Raw genomic sequence first — 6000 nt, forward strand, 5'->3', positions numbered from 1 at the left:
GAGTCTTTTCTGACATCCATTTTGGTCTTTTCTTTCTTTCCTGCCTTTTTAACGACCTTTTGTTTTCTTCACATATGATGTCCTTGATGTCATTCCACAACTTATCTGGTCTTTGGTCATTACTGTTCAGTGTGTCAAATATATTCTTGAGATGGTCTCTAAATTCAGATGGGATGTACTCAAGGTCATATTTTGGCTCTCATGGACTTCTCCTAATTTTCTTTAAAGATTTTCCGTGAAGATTACAGCCTTGGAAACCCTGTGGAGCTGTTCTCCTCTGCCCTATATGATCACTATGAGCTGAAATCTACTGGAAGGCATTGGGTTTGGTTTTGTTTTGGTTTTGAGATTAAGGGCCTGTGAAACATCCATGGGAAGAGAATTATAATGATAGAAAAAAAAAAACCTACTGCCGTCAAGTCGATTCTGACTCATAGGGACCTTATAGGACAGAGTAGAGCTGCCCTATAGAGTTTCCAAGGAGCACTTGGTGGATTTGAACTGCCAACCTTTTGGATAGCAGCCATTGCACTTAATCACTATACCACCGGGGTTTCCAATTATAATGATAGCTGTTTATTAGTTATTTACTCTGACCATATCACCAAAAGTTCTCTTATTAAGCTCTCTGGACTTACAGAGTATAAAATCCAATTAAGACTTAAGAACCCAGTTCTTTATTCTCATCTTACTTGACCCGTCAGGAACATTTGAGACAGTGGATCACTCTATCCTCTTTCTGCACTTGGCTTTCAGTTCACAGTACCGTCCTAATTTTCCTTCTGCTCCATTGGCCTCTCCTTCTCAGTCTATTTTTGTCTCTCTGACCTCTTAATGTTGGAGTGCCTCAGGGCTCAGTCCTTGGACCTCTTCTTTTCATTATTTACATTAAGTCTCTAGGTGACCTCATTTTACCCATTCCCATCGAGTTGATTCTGACTCATGGTGACCCCATGTGTTATAGAGTAGAACTGCACTCCATAGGGTTTTCAGGGTGATGATCTTTTGGCATCAGATCGCCAGACCTGTCTTCCAAGGCACCTCTGGCTGGGTTCAAACCACCAGCCTTTCAGTTAGTAGACTAGAGCTTAACCATTCATCCCACCCAGGAACTTCTGATCTCATCTAAACCAAAAAAAAAAGCCAAACCCATTGCTGTCGAGTCGATTGCAATTCATAGTGACCCTATAGGACAGAGTAGAACTGCCCCATAAGGTTTCCAAGGAGCAGCTGGTGGATTCGAATTGCCCACCTTATGGTTAGAAGCTGAACTCTTAACTGCTGTGCCACCAGGGCTCCTATCTCATGTTGTCTTTTCTAAAACAAACGTATCTCCAGCCCAGGCCACTCTTGTGAATTTGAGATCCAAATATCCAATGCCTAAGGACCATCTCCATTCAGGTGTCTAGTAGACATCTCAAACTTACCACATCCCCAACTTACCATACTCCAAATTGAGTCCCATCAAACCATCTCTGACCACAGTGTTCCTAGTTTCAGTAAGGACTCATTAATGGCAACTTCACCCTAACTGTTGCTCGGACCGAAAACCTTGAACTCATTTTTCTTTTTTTTAACTTTTTTTTGTGGTTTAGGTGAAAGTTTATAGGCAATTTAGTTTCCTATTCAACAGTTTATATGTAGCTTGTTTCTGACATTGGTTGCAAACCTCTCTAAGGTGTCAGCACTCTCACACCTTCCTCCCTGGGTTCCTTGTGTCCATTTGCCCAGCTTTCCTGCCCCTACCTTCCTTCTGACCTTTGCTTTTGGGCAGATGCTACCCTTTACATCTCGTATAATTGGTTGTTCTGAGGTGCACATTCCTCACTGGTGTTATTGTACATTTTACAGGCCTGTCTATTGAATGGCTATACTGTGATCTCCAGGAGTGATTTCAGTTCCAAGTTTGAAGGGTGTCTAAGGGCCATAGTCTCAGGGGTTCCACCAGTCTTTATTAGACCAATAAGTATGGTTTTATTTATGAGTTTGGATTTCGTTCTACATTCTTCTCCTACTTTGTCTATGAGCTACTATTGTGGTCCCAGTCAGAGCAGTCAGTAGTGGTAGTTGGGCACCGTGTACTTTTTCTGTTCTCAGGCTAGTGGAGCCGTGGTTCATGTGGTCCATTTGTCCTTGGGACTAATTGTTTCCTTGAGCCTTTGGTTTTATTCACTCTTCTTTGTTCTGGAAGTCATTCTTTATTTTAACTTTTTATTGAGATATAATCCACATACCATACAAATCACCCATTTAAAGTGTACAATTCAAAGGCTTTTAGTATATTCACAGTGTTGTGAAGCCATCATCACAGTTTTAGAACATTTTCATTACCCTAAAAAGAAACCTTGCATCCTTAGTTGAAGTCATTCTTGACTCCTCTTTCATCCCCACATCTCACCCATCAGCAAATCCTATAGGCTCTACTTTCACAGTATGTTTGGATTTTACCACTTCTTCGCATCTTCACTGCTCACCCAAGCTGCCGTCACCTCCTGCTGGGTTATCTAACAGCCTCTTAACTGATGCCTCTGCATCCTCTCTGGTCCCCTTTCAGTCTATTCTCAACCCAGCAACCAGAGTGATCCTATTGTAACATAAATCAGAGCACATCACTCTGTTCAATGGTTTTCCATCCCACTCCATAAAGGCCAAAGTCCTCACAAAGGCCCACAGGATCCGACCCGTTCTGGTCCCCTGTGCCTGCTCTCCCCATCACTCCTCTGCTTCAGTCACACTGGCCTGTTTTCCTTCCCATACCCAACATCCTTCCTCCTGACTGGAAGGTTCCTTCCCCGGATATTTCCATGGCTTACTGCTTCACAAAAGCGGAGTTACCATAAAGCAAATGAAGCTTAATCTTCAGGATCCTTTACTTGCTACAGGCCCCGTCTCTCACATTTAAAGAAATTTTTAATGGAGGATGGTAAGGCATAATGGTTTCATAGCAGGGCGGTTGGATATTTGAATCTCAATATCCCAATTTAGTCTTTGGTCAGCTATGCATGATCTGCCCCTGTCTCTTATTTCTGTGGGTCAGAATTTCTCAAAAATGTGATTCTCAGAAATTTGCGTCAGAATCATCTGGGGGTGCCTGTTGAAATAAACGTTCCTGGGCCCAAATCTACCAAATCAGAAACTCTGGGAATCTTCATTGTAAACAACCTCCACACCTGTTTCTTAGGCACATTATAGGGTTTGCTTTTCTGTATATTTATATGTTTATTTTTCACTATCGGTGAGGAAGCTGCTCATAGTTTTTAGACTGTGTAATTGTGTACTAAATTCACAGTACCATTGGAACTCAGATTTTCTGACCAGTTAGCTATTCAAGAATATTCTTTTTCGTCATTCCTCTCTTACTTTCAAGGACTGGCTTCTACTTTAGGGATGTCCATAAAACTTTGTGGGGAATTGGTCACTCAACTTTTTATGATAAATAAATAAGTTTGATTTTTTTTCCTAAAATTAAGTTTAGAATTCCTTTCCATACGGAATTTGTCTCATTTCTGTTCATATGCCTCAAGTACCTGGCATGGTGCATTGACAGAGTAGACGCTTATAAGTATGCAATGAATCAATAACACAATGATGATGTAAATTGGGGAGTATTTAAATTTATTAGTCCTTGGTCTGGAATGGGGGGGTTCTGCTCATTAACAGTAGAGGGTTCAGCATCACTCCCAGCCATCCACAGGGGTTGGGCAGTGGTAGACAGAGGAGCTGTTACTAGTGTGAGCCGCAGCTGGTCTGCAGTTGGAGGGAAATTATTCTGCAAGTCAAATTCCAATCTACATAGCTTCAGAATAAAAAATGGTTCTGATTCGAGACTAACTAGAGACTCTTGCTGATGACATCTTTGACAGAAATTACGGTATTGAATGACGTGTCGCATTAATAACTTCTCCACTTTTTCCAGGCTCCATTAAAATGTGACATCATAAGTTGGAGTCCTGAGCATAAACAAGCCAGAATGAATGTGCAGATTTTGACAGAATAAAAGTCCAGTCCATTGTTGTGGATTGAATTGTGTTCCCCGAAAGTATGTATTAGAATCCTAACTCCTATACCTGTGGATGTTATCCTGTTTGGAAATGTGGTTTTCCTTGTTATGTTGATATGGTCATACCTGAGTAGGGTGGGTTCTAAATCCAATCACTTCTGAGTTATAAAAAAGAGCAAATTAGACACAGAGACATGGACATGCTGGAGAAGACACATGCCACCTGAGAATCATCTACAAGCCAAGGAGCCAAGGAACACCTGGGGCTACCAACAAGGAAGGAATCTATGCTGCCAAGACCTTGATTTGGGCTTTTAGTGTCCAGAACTATGAGAAAATAAATTTCTGTCCTTTAAAGCCACTCACTTGTGGTATTTCTGTTACAGCAGTACTAGGAAACTAAGACAACCACAAACTTTGGATGGAAATATACAGTATTTTTAATGCCATTATTATTCCATGGTCATTGCCCCCCACCCACTGGAGGTAGGACAGGGCAATCCTGGAATCCAGGTGTGTTTTAGAGCATCAGTACCAGAAACAGACATAGCAGGAGCATATCAGAGCCAGATTAGGGAGTGATGGTGAAGTCAAGGAGCAAAGCCAATATATCAAGTGTCTGAACAGAAGATGCCAAGAGCTGAGAGGGATAGATTCCAAAAGCGGAGACATGGAACGAGAGCTAAGAGTCAAGAAGTGATAGAAGAAAATGAAATGGCAAGAGTTGCAGACATGGGGTGTCTTAATGATCTCTGGAACACACTGATGGGGTCTGAATGAAAAACTGGCTCCGAACCCCTCTGCTAGATTCAAACGCACCTCAGAAAGCAAGAGGCCAGCCAGCAGACGCTTTTAAGAACTAGATGCCTGCCTTGCTGCTTAGGTTCTGGCTTCCTGAAGACATCATTATCTTTGAAGGAAATAAGCAATTGTCACCTTTTTAAAGGTGCCTTTATCCTCTACTCTGTTACAAAATGTTAGGTGGATACCAGTAGCTAGGGTCCTAGAGCATCATTCAGATTGGTCAGCTCTTATGCTGGCTGGAGTATAGTGTCAAGGGGCTGGGATGACAGGCAGTAAGTGGAACCAGAGCTGGAGAAACGGACCTTCAGGATGGAGAGCCATCAGTCCATTATCCCAGGGGGCCTGGCAAACTGTGCCACTATCTTCTTATCAGGGGACATTTTATCTGGTGGGTTGGGGCAATACTTGGCAGATCTGTGGTTTTAAGAAATCATCTCAGAAAGCAGCAGGAGGTAAGAGGGGAGGGGCTGGTTAGAGGAAGGCATATGTCAGAATCTCTAGATGTTCTGGGCTGGACTCTCTATACTAAGTGTGGACTTGCAAAGCTAAATGGGAAACCAAGGCAGGCAGGAAGCTAATCTTATTGGCTGGGTCAACATGATAAAACAGTAGGGGAGGTCTCTTATTAAGTAGCCCTATTACCCTCACTGTCAAAGCTCAATCATTGCCTAAAAAAGAGAGATTAGCTGGGTAGCTGACCACTGAGTCACTTGGTCTGTTTTGTACATACTTTGTTCCTCCTTCCTTCTCTGGATTCCCCTGCTTATATCCTCACAGCTCATTTGACAATTAGGCTCTGGAGACACCCTTCTGTCTGTCACATATCAGGAATGAAGATATGAACACCACCTCCCCTTTGGGAAATTCTTCACAGCATTTAGCCTAGTCAGATTTGAGCTGGGGCAACTGGTGGTGGGTCTCTGGACAGGTTCTGGGCTACTTGGGCCACCCGAAGGTGGGGAGGAAATGAAAAGGGCCACCTTTCCCTCTGACCACAGGAAGCACTATTTTGTGTTCATATCTACTTCCTTCTTCTGTTATTACCCTCCCCCAATCTATTATCGCAATCACTTTAGTGTCACTTAAAAAAAAAAATTGCTTCCTTCTCTCTGCCTCCAGATGTCATAAATAGTATGTTGGTCTACTCTCTACCTGTAGCTCAGTGACTAACCCAGGTCAGGCTGCACATTTCTTTC

The sequence above is a fragment of the Loxodonta africana genome, chromosome 25 (genome assembly GCF_030014295.1).
Source record: "Loxodonta africana isolate mLoxAfr1 chromosome 25, mLoxAfr1.hap2, whole genome shotgun sequence".
NCBI lineage: Eukaryota > Metazoa > Chordata > Mammalia > Proboscidea > Elephantidae > Loxodonta > Loxodonta africana.